We start from the raw sequence: 13,878 nt of genomic DNA, 5'->3' as shown, positions 1-13,878 counted from the left end.
GAAATGGAGATAATAATAGCACCTACCTTGTAGGGTTGTTGTGAGGATCAAGCAAGATATTTGTAAAGTGCCTGGCACATAGTAGGAATTATAGAAAGGCTTATTCCCTTCCTTCCTGCCTTCCAGACTTCTGGCCACTACCATCTAAACTAAGAAGCTCTGGGTCTTGCCATTCACCCTGTCACTGAACCCTTAAGACTTCTGGACTTTCTCATCAGCCCTGCAGCTGAGTCCTTTTATGTATCATCTCCTCTGATCAAAACGTGAGCTTCTTGGCAACAGGATTGTCTTTTTATTTAACAGTATCCCTACCAGCCAGACTATATTAAGTACTAAATAAGTATTTTTTCCATTCGTTCATTCATTCATAGGTTGGAACTAATGGTAATAGCTGGATCTAGTGAGGATTTTTTTAGAAATTGAGAGACTCAGATTTATTTGTGGGCAGCAAGGAAGGAACTGAAAGATTGGGAGACATTGAAGATGAGAGAGAGGGAATGATTGTGGGGATAGCTGGAGAATACAGGAGGAGATAGCATCAAGGACACATGTAGAAGGATTAGCTTTGGCAAGCGGAAGGGCCATCTTTTCATTAGAGACCATACTCAAGGAAGAGCAAGTAGGGGGTGACGTTAACGGGTTGTAAAATGAGGAGAAGGGGAAAGAGGGGAGCTCATGGAAAATGGCCTCAGTTTTCTTAGCAGAGTATGAGGCAAAGTCCTCAGTTGAGAGAGTGGTGAAAAGAGTGCAATGAGAGATTTGAGAAGAGAAGATATTTTGAGTATCTACTGTGTTTAGTCGGGTGGAAAATCAAGTCCCAGCAGTGAAGGCCCAGGAATGGGCCTGGTCAGCTCTGTTGTGTGATTTTCTCAACTTTACTCAATAGCACAGGAAGAGAAGCAGACATTTCAGTGATGAAAAGATAAAGGAGCAAGGGATCAAGAGTAAAGGATAACATAGAGTTGAAATGGGGTCAAGACTGAAAAGGAGGGGCAATTAGTTGGCACAGTAGATAGAATATTGACCCTAGAGTCAGGCAGACCTGAGTTCAAATCTGGCCTCAGCCACTTACTAGCTGTGTGACTCTGGGCAAGTCACTTCACCTTGTTTGCCTTAATTTTGTCATCTGTACATCGAGCTGGAGAAGAAAATGGTAAACCATTCTAGTATCTTTACCAAGAAAACCCCAAAAAGGGTGGCAAAGAGTTGGACACAACTGAAAATCACAGTCATCCTGTATGTGTGTGTGTGTATGTAAATGTGTATTATATAAATACGTGTGTATATATATATATATATATGTATATACACGTGTATGTATGTATATATGTATATGCTAAATTGGGGGTTGGGGTAGTCTCAAGGGAAGGCACCAAGGACAAGAAGGACTGGAAAGGCTAGAAAGGCTTCTTGCAGAAGGTTGGGCTTTGGCTGAGACTTGAAAGAAGTCAGGGAAGCCAGGAAGCAGAGAAGAGGATGGAGGGTGTTCCAGGTATGGGGGACAGCCAAGGAACATAAATGGAGGCAGGAGATGGAGTGTAATGTGTGAGGAACAACAAAGAGACAGGGGTCAGTTGCAGAGGATATGAAGGTGTGAGGTACAAGAAGACTAGAATGGTAGGAAGGGGCCAGGCTCTGAAGGGCTTTAAAAAAGTCAAACAAAAGAATTTCACATTGTAACCTGGAGGCAAAAGGGACTCCATGCTAGAGTTGATTGAATGGGGGGAAGGGGAGGTATGTGACATGATCAGACCTGCACTTAGGAAGATCAATTTGACAGCTGAATGGAGGGTGAATTGAAGTGGGGAGAGATTTGAGGACTAGATAAAAACCAACAGGTTATTGCAATAGTCCAGGAGTAAGACAACAAGAGCTTGTATTAGGGTGGCTATAGTGTCAGGGGTAAGAAGAAGACATACATGTTATGAAGGTAGAAATGACAGGACTTACTTGGCAATGGATTGGATATGGGGGGTGAGAAAGGGTAAGGAGTAGAGGATGACACCTAGTTTGAGAGCCTAAGTGACTGGGAGGATGGTGGTACCCTTGACAGTGAAAGAGAAATAAGGAAGAAAAGAGTGTTGGGGGAAAGGGGAGAGAATGATTTCAGCTTTGGATACATTGATTTTAAGATGTCTTCAGGACATCTAGTTGGAGGTCAGAGAGAGAGATTAGGGCTAGACAAATAGATCTGAGAATCATTTGCATAGTGATGATCATTGAAACCATGGGAACTGATGAGATCACCAAGTGAAATAGTTTAGAAAGAAAAGGGGAAAGTGCCCAAGGCAGAGCTTTTCGAGGGAGGGGAGACACATCTCCCAATACTTTTACCTAAATGCAAAGGAAATAGAAAGAATAATCAATCATATAGACAGGAGAAGAACTAGGAGAGACTAGTACCACAAAAATGTAGAGACAAGAAAGTGTCAAGAAGAGGGTGATTGAAAGTGTCAAAGACTGCAGAGAGGTCGAGAAATATAAGGACTGAGAAAAGGCCATTAGATTTGGCAATTAAGAGATAACTGGTAACTTTGGAGAGAACAATTTCAGATGAATGTTGAAGTTCAATGCTGGACTACAAAGAGTTAAGAAGAGAGTGAGAGGGAAGGAAATGGAAGCATCTATTATAAATTGATTCCTCAAGTCTAACCATGAAAGGGAGGAGAGATACAGGATGATTGCTAGTGGGGATGGATGGATCAAAAGAGGGTTTTTTGAGCATATGGGAGACATGAACGTTTTTAGGCAGTAGGGAAGGAGCCAGTATGCAAGTAGTGATTGAAGATTAGTGAAAGAGTAGGGATCTACTGGAAAAGATAGGATGAAATACAATGAAAAATAGGTTTCAATGGCATAAGGCATAAAAAGAAAATGATTAGAAATTATGATCAGATAAAAGAATTTCAGTGTTTGTTTTCATGGATTTGGACCATTTGAGAGTAATGCCAAGATCAATGTTTAGTTGAAATGGACTAGAGAAGTAGGTCACAGCAATTTAGTAGTTTGAGGATCTAGACAGTGTATTTGAGGGAACCTCAACATATATTTGTGAATGTGTGTGTGTGTATGTACATACATATGAATGGATGGAAAATATTCATATATATGTATATAAATATATAATATGCTACTTAATATAGGGCTAGGAGGTGAAAAGGTAGACTTTGAACTAGGCATTGAACTTAATTGAGAAAGTAAGAAGCCCTGATCACAGTCATCAGCATGTAGATTTGAATGGAAAGTGAAATGGAAATTAAAAGTGAAAAGAGAAGAGGCTTCTTAGGGATGATTGTAGATAGGTAATATGGAAGTGGCAATGAGAAGCAAATTATATTCTAAGTCTCCTGCCAATGAGTTTTGGGGAAGTATGAGAGAAGTGCAACCAGTACTGTACTGGTCTCAGATTTGGTGTCATCTGAGGGGTGCCAGGTTCTGTGAGTGCTAGAAGTTTGTTTGTGATTTAGTGGGACTTCAGATTGATAGATAAGATAGATCGCTACAGATAGGTTAGATAGAAACAGAGGGAGAAACAAATGATAGATAGATAGATAGATGATAGATAGATAGATAAGTAGATCAACAGATAGATGATGGCAAATACTGCATTGGACATTGGAGGAATAGGGTTGATATGGATAGAATAAGAAAGTGGGCAGAAGGGAATAGAGAGGGAAATAAACTACTTAAGTTTATCCTTAGGGAATCAGAGATTCAGTATCACTGGGATTGAGAGAGAATGGGAGTTTACTAACATTTGGAGGATGAATCCAGGCACAGTATCAGTTAAAGTGAGCAGTTCTGTTGATGATGGCAGGTGATCAGAATGTTTAAGATCACAGCTCCACCTCATAGTCTTAGTCTCTGGCACTGTCTAGTCTTTCTCTCAGTTCTCCACCCAGTAGTAAAATAGCATGGTATTTCTCACCTAGCTGGTCCACCCAGTGCAATCTGTGGCCTGGTTTTATTCTATGACCAAAGTCAACAACTTTGGCCATCTCTGATGCTGCATATTGTACTTTTTAAAAAATTGTATTGATAACTTTTGTTTTTACATCATCTTCATTTCCCAAAGGATTCCTCCTTTATCCCCCTAGAGAACCATCTCTTATTAAAAAAATATTTTTAAAACAACTCAGCAAAACTAACCAACATGTCTGCTAAATAGCATCGCAGATTGGATTTTAATTATAATTAATGATTAATTACTTATGATATTGACAAGGTACAAATAACAGGAATGATCCAGGACACTAAATTTTTAATTATTTCTATTCATTTGGTTTTAGAAATATATCATGTTTTTATTTACATATTTAACCCAATTAAGTTTTTATTTAGCTAATAATAGTTCTGGGGGTCTTCGACAGGACTTTTTAATTTTGAGGGGGAGCCAGTTTGGCACCTGAACTGATCTGTTACCATTGCTCTTAAGAAATAGCCAGCTTGGCTCTTTCTCCCCTCACAGATTTTATTGGTGATATCCTTTCTGCCCCTAAAGTGTAAGTTGTCCTTCAAAGGAAATACGTTGCAGCCTAAATGTAAGTGTCCATTGCCCTTTTTGGTCATGTATAACATTGTGCATTAAAGCTAGTGTGGCATGGTGTGTAGAGAGCTCTCCTTGGAGTTATGAAGACCAGGGTTCAAGTGGTGCAAGTGACACAACCTCTCAGCGCCCCAGGCATATGGGGGGTGCTCAGGGAGGACTACCACCTCTAGCGTGAGGACTCCTTTCAGGGCTTCTCACCTACCTTTGATGTCCACCTGGCACTCAACACCTGTGCCTCCTAGAAGCTGTAGCATGCACAGTGGCCACACCCTGGTAAAACTGTCTTGGCAGACAGGCTAAACAAGGTTGAGCGTAACCGATAGGCCACAAACCATCAATGAATTGGGGGGGGGGTGTCTACCCCGAGCAGGTGAAGACATCTCCAGGTGGAATGGGCAGATGAGAACAATTTGTTCCAAAGGCCATGAAGGCAGCTGAAGCAAGTGCCATGGAGCCCTTAGATACTGGTCAGACATCAAAGACGTCAAGGTCATCCACTGCATCCGAGGCTATCACCAGTCAATCCTGACTTTTGTCTTGCCCCACTGGACGTGGATGATTCTGGAAGAGAGAGAGAGGCTAATGACTTTGTGCAACTCTGCCTCGCTTAAATCCAATTCATGCAAAAGTCAAGACATCACCCTGTGATGTCATTAGTCCTCTTCAAAAACAAAAGACAAAACAGCAAATGACAAATTTCAGGGCAGGTGCTAATCTGTCTTAGTAAAGTGAGTTTCCTATAACAATGAAATCACATATGCTATGATGATAGCAACAATAGCAACCACCACTACCACCACAATGACAATAATTTGCATTAATTGAGCGCACAAGCTAGGAGCTGAGACTCAAAACTGTTGTAGATTATCCACAAAGTAGATAATTTAAACTTGAATAATCGAGAATTTGATATATTTGAGCATATTAACAACAAATTAAGCATATTCTACTATTTGAGAAATCACATGATATGAAAAACAAGAGAGCATATACTCAAACTTAAATTTACTCAAGACTGTACAAATGACTATAAATTTAATCTATCTTTGATGTAGGATGACTACAAATAAAATACACATGCACATATACATATATACACATGTGTGCATGTATATTATATGTTTATATATTTGTGGGGAGGGAATTTTGTTGGTGTGGGGAATTCTCAGTTCAGTTCAATGATAAACTCGGAGTCATAGGACCTGAGTTCAAATTCTGGCTCTACCCTTTACTGCTTTTGATCCTGAGCTTTACCTCCTTGGATCCTGGTCTCTTCATCTGAATAATGAGAGGTTGGACTAAATGACTTCTGTGTTTTCTTCCAGCTCCAGAGCTACGATCTATGAATGCATTGAGTCTAGAACATCATCCTGTGATTTACCAAGAACTATTGGCAACTCTTTTGAAATTAAGTCTTAGTCACCCAGAGAAACCAGTACATATTAGAGAAGAGGGGAGTGTGGAATTCCGGGGCCTCTTGATTTATAGCTGCTCCCTATCTACTATATCATTCTTCCTTTTACACTTTAAAAAATATTCAAATATCGGTATTTGTATTATAACCTGTATGGTACAACAGTACCCACCAGACTGGTCCCCTTGTTCTATGAAAGATTGGTGGTAAGACATGGACAATAGTAAGACAAGGTGAAAAATTGCAGAGATTCCAATCTATATCACTGGAAGAAGAATCAGTCACAAGTGCTTACTATGAAAAATCCACATCAGTGAAATCACAAATTACCCTAAGCATCAAAATTTAATATGCAATAATATACACATTTTGCACTGATATGCAAAAATGTTTGAAATTTTCACTTACAGATGTATTATGTTAAAATCCCCCTTAATATGCAGGATACAGAAGACAGAAAAATCTCCCTCTGAATTCTGTCTCTGTATTCCCCATGTATCCAGGAATAAATTACCTCCCATGTCATAGCCTGGAAAGTGGAGTCACATACACCACAGATTTTTTTTTTGTTTAATAGTATTTTATTTTCCCCCAATTACATGTAGAAACAATTTTTTTAAGTTTCAAATTTCAAATTCTGTCCCTTCCTCTGTCCCCTTCCCACTCCCTCAGACAGTAAGCAATATAGTTATACATGTATCACATATATATTTAAAGTATTTATTGAATTACAACTCCATTCTTACCTCATTCTCAAATAAAAAAAAAAAGAGCAAAAATAGGAAGTCTGCTTCAGTGAAACAATTGGTTGTATCTCACTTCTCTTATGGGCTCTTTTGGAAGAGCTTTGTACAGAAAAGATTCCTTCACATCAGTGTTTGCATGGGGAGGAAAAGGAGGGAGAAAAGGTTGACAGACTTCTCCATGCTCTTTTACCACACACAACACAGCTCTTCAGGTCACTTAACTCCTTCTGGGGCTCAGGTTCATTCTCTGTTAAAGAACAGAATTGGACCAAATGGCCTTGAAGGTATCTTTCGCATATAAATCTATGATCTTTAGTCAAATTTCCTTTATGCAAAAGCTACCTGGTGATAGTCTATAAAGCCTTCTAATATTAAGGGTTGTTCTTCCCCACCCCATTCCACCCAAACCCTACAAACCCCTAGCAGTTTTTTTTAATAATGTAGGGGGAAATGGATTCTATATAACCATCAGATGAGACTTCAAAAAAAATAAATGACAATGAATAATCTATTCTACAAAACATGTAAAATTTAGGCCAACTAATTTAGTAACCACTAACAGTAAATCTATTTTCTTGTAGAATTCAAAGAAAACTGATAGATCACAAATCCTATTAAAAATGATTGAATGGCACACCATATTTAGATCTACATATGTGAATTTTAAAAATATGAACTAAAGCATATTTTAAAAAAATGATCATTAAAATAATTTTAAAAGTTCTTACATTACACCTACTCACAGAATCTCAGCATTGAGATAAAGCTCAGGAGATATTTAGTCCAACCTGTACCTAGAAACCTATCCCCTTTACAATATCTTCAACACGTGGTCATATTTGCTTGAGAATTCCTCTAGAGAATGGATAACTACTTTTGCACAGTTCTAATTGTTTAGACTTTTTCCCCCCTTACATCACAACTAAATTGCTTTCAGTTTTTTTCCCCGCTTTGGGGCACAAGAACAAGTTTAATCTCTTTTCCAGGAAGGTGTCTTTCAAATCCTTAAAGACAGTCAGCATTTCTCCCCTCCCCCTCTTCTCCCCTTCCACTGTTTCTTCTTCTCTAGGGTAAACATTTCTAGTTCCTTCAATTTGGGGGGGGGGGGTTTATAGCATGCTCTTTAGACTTGCCTCAGTCTGGTTGCCCTTGCCTAAACACTCTTCCTCCAGATTACCAATATCTTCCTAAAATGGGGTGTCCAAGACAGAGCACAATACTCTACATGTAATCTGGCCACAGCATAGAGTACTGATCTTAATTTCCACATTCTGATAGAAATGTCACCTTGCTTAATTCATTACATGAACTTTTCAGGCTGCCATATGGCACAGATTGCTGACTCAGAATCTCAGATTCAGAATCTCTACAACTAAGCATATATTCCAAGGAGGTTAAAGACAGAAAGGTCTCTCATACATGAAAATACTCACAGCAGCATGAACACACACACACACACACACACACACACACACATAACACACAATTGAGGAGCTGTTCATTATCCTTTCTCAGCCTCTCTATATTGTTCAATCCTCCTTGCATTTTCAAGGCAGTTGGTCTCCAGGTTCTCCTGTCTGATCACTCCTTCTCTGTCTCCTTTGCTGATTCATCATTAATATAATAACCCGAAGTGTCCGTATATATCCCAAAGAGTTTGTCCTGAGGTGACTTATCTTTTCTCACTATACCTTCTCCTTTGGTGACCTTACCAGATCCCATGGATTTAACTATACCTACATGTTGTCTCCCTCAACAGAATGTAAATTCCTTGAAGGACAGGACTATTTCATTTTTGTTCTCATATTGTCAATGTCTAGCACTGTGCTGGAGAGTTAGTCAGTTAGTCAACAAACGTTTATTGAGCATTTACTATGTGTCAGGCACAGGATTCAAAAAAAGAAGAAAAGGCAAAATCTATCCCTGCCACCAGAGAGCTTACATTCTAATAGGGGAACATGTTAGGGGATACATAGTAGATAATAAATAAATGCTTGTTGATTAATTGAACACAGAAACCATCCAATTCAACGTAAACAAAAATCCTTACTATAACATACCTGGTGAGTGCTGGCCTCGTAGGTCATTGACCTCCACTGTGCAGAATAACTCTAATTAAGAGGTTTTAATTACAGAGGTAGAACGAACCTATCAAAGGTGCCTTGAGTATGAACATGTTATGTAAGAGTGTTGTATTATGAGCATCCTATTCCCCACTCACTTCTAATTATACTCTGTATGTGGGATGACCAACACATTTCATCCAACAATAGCTTGAACTACCATTTCCCCAGATCTTTTTATTTTTCAGATGATCTACTATCTAGCCACGAATCCCCCATTTGTAATTTGTGATGTTGCTCTTTTGAATGCAGGAATAAGACTTTAAACTTAATCCTATTAAATTTAAATTATTAATTTGATTTGACTAAATGTTTTGGATGTTTTTGTATCCTAACAATTATTCAACATTCATTATCTCCAAAGTTGGAAAGAAAGATGTGCTATAAACAGAGAACAAATAACTACAGTACAGTGTAGTATAATGGATGGATCTCTGGACTTGGGGTCTGTAATACATTTGATCAGAATCTCTCCTTGGACCCTTAGTATAGTAGCTATATGACGCTAGGAAAATAATTTGACCTTTCTGAGCCACAGCCACCTGATCTGTAAAATGGGGATGCTATCTGTTGTATTTAGTCACACTATTGATGTGAGGATCAAATAAGATAATGTATTCAAAGCTCATCCCACACTTTAAATGAATTTATATATGTCAGTTAATATGATGATGTCATTCAGTTCTTAATTCAATTCAATTCAATAAATATTTATTAAGTGCCTACACTGTGCTAATGGCTAGCACAAGTACTCTATGGTCCAACCACATTGGCCTGCTGTTCCTCATACAATACACTCCATCTTCCCTCTATTAATTGAGCTAATTTGAAGCCTTTGAACTGGCTGTCTCTCATGCTTGGGATGTTCTGCCCTGATTCTCCCACCTCACTTTCCACTTCTTGGAATACCCGGCTTTTTGTTTGTTTGTTTGTTTTTCAGGGTTCAGCTCAAGCACTATCTTCTGCATGAGGTCTTTTCTGGGCCCCCAACTGCCAGGACTTCTCCTCTAATGTTACCTTGTATCTTCTTTGTATATGTTTTGTACAGATCTGTACATAAATGTAGTCTCCCCTACTAAAAAGCTCCTTGAGCTGTTGTTTTAATTGTTTTTGAATCCTTAGCACCTAGCACAATGCCTAGAACATAGTAGGCACTTAATGAATGCTTATTGATTGATTTCTTTTGGAGATGGTGGAGACATCTCTAAGAATCAAACTTGCACTTAAAAAATTCCGTTTAAAATCTTTTCTCAAGATTTCATTTCTCACCAACCTCTAAAAAGAGAGATGTTGTAATCTTCAGTAATTTGACTTTTTAATGTGTATTCCCACCCCACCCCCAAACTATTTTAGATAACAAATAAAGTTTTTAAAAAATTAACCATAGATTTACAATGTCTACATTTTTATAGGTCATAACTGATCATCAAAATTCCAATTTCCATTTGATTGTTTAATTCTATGCTTAAGAGGAATAAAGCCTAAAATAGCTTTTAAAAACATCTACATACCTTTCAGTGTGTTTACATGTGTGGCTGCATAAATAAGAGGGGTGTACATCATATCTGGAAAAATTAATAACTTCTAGTTTTATTTTCTCCTCTAAAAATCTTGGTGAAATATTAATGGTTAAAAAGCAATGTCAGCTGCAGAACTCATCAAAGCAAGACATGAATTACTGAAGTTTTTGGGATAAATATTTTTGACTTTTCTATTTCAACTTTTCAGGTGACTGCCTGTCACACATGTTTTATGTAAAATTGAACTTACTTTTACAGACTCATTAATTAATATCAGATCAAAGTAAGGTGTACTTTCCCCCAAAAGACGTAGTTTTACATTCTTTCAGACAGGTGTTTAATGTTGGTCAGAAAGATTATGGCACTTGCCTTAATTTATAAATTTTTATCTCCTCAACAGCTTCTTCTTGACATTATCAAAATAAACAAAATTTAATTTACAAATAAACATATCAATATCTATATACTTAAACTGAATAGATTCTCATGTAAGATGGTTAGGTGTTTCGCTACTGGTAGAATATCTATATATAGCTTCATCAATTCGTTCTACTCTTTATAGCTGGTGTTTTGTTTTATTCTGTTTTTGATTGTTGGTGTTTATTTTTGGCAGTTTTTCCTTAAATGTGAACCTATTTTGTCTGAAACCTAAACTGTTTAGAATTTCTCCTTCACAGTTTCTCACCAGGTGTAAATGTGAGAATGCAGTATAGATAGCAGAACTTCTGTACAGTTGTTAATTAAATAATGAAGATTATTTTAACTATTGCAGAATTGCATTTACAACTGATTTAGAAACTAATTTTTGTCTTGTAATGTTATAAACTTATATGAAATGCATACATTTATTACTTTCATCATTTCTTTATCTCTGCAATTAAAATTAATGCCTGTCGGTGATTAAAGAAATCTTCAAAACTAACTCAATTTGCAAGAGTGAGCAGTGATTCTTTTATTTTCACAAATTGTAAAAGCACAATACTATTTGGAGAACTGATATGTCATTGTGGAGGTGTCTATTACTTTATTCCAAAGGGTTATCTTCAACATTTTTTAAAGTCAGATTTCATTAGATTTAGAAAATGAACTCCTCTCAATTGTGAGGTGCCTCAAATTCTTTCCTCAAATTAGTTTTCCTTAATCAAGAGTTCTTAAGCTGGGTACCGTGAACTTTTTTTTTTTATTAAAGATTTTGATAACTATTTCGGTATAATTGGTCTCCTTGGTAATCCTAAGCATTTTCTTTTATGCCTTTAAAAACATTCTTCTTTCTCGTGTGTGACTCAGTGAGCCCTGAGCGGCTCGATGCCGGCTACGGGAAGATTCCGTTGCAAGTTCAAAGCTAGGGAATTGCGCTTGTCTGGAAATGTATGTGGATGCTTGAGTTGAACCGGGACGGGAGAATACGTTCCTCTCCCCGGTGAGATGAGCGTACAACAAGCTCACAGACCGTTACAAAAGCATACTACTTCGGAGAAGAATCTGCACCCACAACTAGTCCCTGTTTCCCTATTCTGGCCAAATAGTGGTAAAAACTCCCGGGGTCGCTCGCCAGCTTTGGCCGGCTTGAGTGTGTTCGTTGGGGCCAGATGCCTGGTAAAAGGGGAGAAGAGGAAAGGGTGGGGGAGGGGAGGGGTAGTCTCCCACCACCTTTCCCAGCCAAATAACTATCCGCCAGCAGCGCTCGGGGTGCCCTCGGTCGCACTCCCTCGAGCCTGGTGCGCGCTCCGTTCTCTTTGGATCGCCCCTCCAGGGTCTTCTTGTCCCTCTCAGGCACGCGGTACCCACGAAGCAGCTGGTTCTTCTTCCCTTCACCCATGCAGACCCTAGCCACACCAGAACGGGAGGCCAGGCGCCTGGACCGGACGGGCGATTGGGAAGGGACCCCGGTGGCTTTTTCGGCGCAGGCTCTGGACCGAGAGAAAAGCACGTGCTGTGCGCGGTGTGGCTCCAGGCCTCGGCAAGCCCGGGGACTTGTGGGACCTCCTTCCTTCCTGTGGGCAAACCCTTCCCGCTATTTGTCGCCCCGGCGCCACCCCTTGCTGCACCGCACCGTGTCCCCGGTCACCTCAGGGCTGACTAGGTGGGCCGGACCGCTAGCGCCAGCCGGCTCCGCCCCTAGTCCGGAGCCGGCTGTACCACCACCACCCCACCCAGCCTAGGCGCCCTGGGTGCCTCATCCCTAGCCCAGCCCCGGGGAGACACCTCGCAGTGGCCTGGGTCAGCATGGGGGGGGCGGAGAGGGGTGGGCTTTGAGCACCCCTGATTTAAAGCTCCGCTCTCCATCCCCCTCTTTCAGGCCTGTTGACTGGCACCAGGCCCCTGAGGGATTTCATCTCGAGAGTGAGTCCCAGAGTAGGGAGCAGGCGGAGGCGTCAAGAACGTGGAACGAAGCCAGAAGACCCAGGGGTCTACGGGCGGTGGGAAGTTTCCCTCTGGCCAGCCAGCCCCTGCAAGAACCGCACCGTGGCAGAGGGTAGACGTCAGGGCCCGACGGGCTGTAGGAGACAGGCAGGAATCGGGGGCTAGGTCTCCTCCGGCTGTCCCCAGGGCACTGGCGGCCGCAGGATGTTTCCATTAGAGTTCAGCTAACTAGCCTGGACTAAGCGCGCCGCACCGAGGCACGAGCCCTGAGAGAGCTTCCCCTTAGGTGTCCCGGGTGCAGGCAGGAGTTTCGCCCAGGTGCTCATGGAACCTTCTCGGGCTCCTCTGAGGCAAGTGTCCTGGCACCCCCGCGTGTCCGGAGATAACCGGGACGTGGTTTTCCAACTTGTGCCTCCGTGTGCGTCTCTCCACTTAAGTCCGTGTCCCGGGAACTCCCAGGAGGAGCTCTGACCACCTTCCTGGAGGGCGGAGCCCAAGGCTTGGCCTAAGGGTGGGACTACTTTCACCAGCGGGGGTGGGGGTAGGAGCTGTAGGTGCTGCGGGTGCTTTAGGTGTTGCTGCAGCTCCTATGGGTGTTGCTGCAGCTGTTACTGCCACGGTCTCCGCCTCCTCCGCAGCAGCCTGCTGCCGCCGCTGCTGTTACTGCTCGGCCTCTCGTAAGTTTTCTGGGGGACTCCGGGCTGCGACTCTGGATTGTCACAGCCTGCTTTTGCTTGTGGCATGGGTTGGATGGGCAGGAAGAGAAAGGGCCAAGAGCCAAGAAAGAAGGTGAGCGGGCCCTGACCTCCCTCCCCCCGCCCCCACCTTTCTGGGGATTTGCCCATCCGAGCCGAGCGATCTGGTTTGTTTAAAGATGAAAAGTGGGTAAGATGTTCTCAAGTAATCAGTAACTAATTTGCGGAGATGGGACTGTGGTAGCAGGACCCGACCCGGATCTGCAAAAGACTGGAGCGAAGATATTGTGGTTCGAAGGGTTAGGTCCGCGAGAACAAGAAAGCCAGGCTAATTCTCTAGGCCACAAGGCCCTTGGGGGGAGGGGAAACTTTCTTCTAAGCCTGGCAACACGCGGCGTTCTTGAGCTTTCTCACAGAAATAAAGAATGGGAAAAGTTGGTCATTTCGCAGCAAACTTCGTTTCCTTT

Source organism: Phascolarctos cinereus, unplaced genomic scaffold, assembly GCF_003287225.1.
Source record: "Phascolarctos cinereus isolate Bilbo 61053 unplaced genomic scaffold, phaCin_HiC Scaffold_2;HRSCAF=192, whole genome shotgun sequence".
In the NCBI taxonomy this organism is placed as follows: domain Eukaryota; kingdom Metazoa; phylum Chordata; class Mammalia; order Diprotodontia; family Phascolarctidae; genus Phascolarctos; species Phascolarctos cinereus.
The sequence above is the reverse complement of the archived record's forward strand: the minus strand, read 5'-3'. Positions refer to the sequence as shown.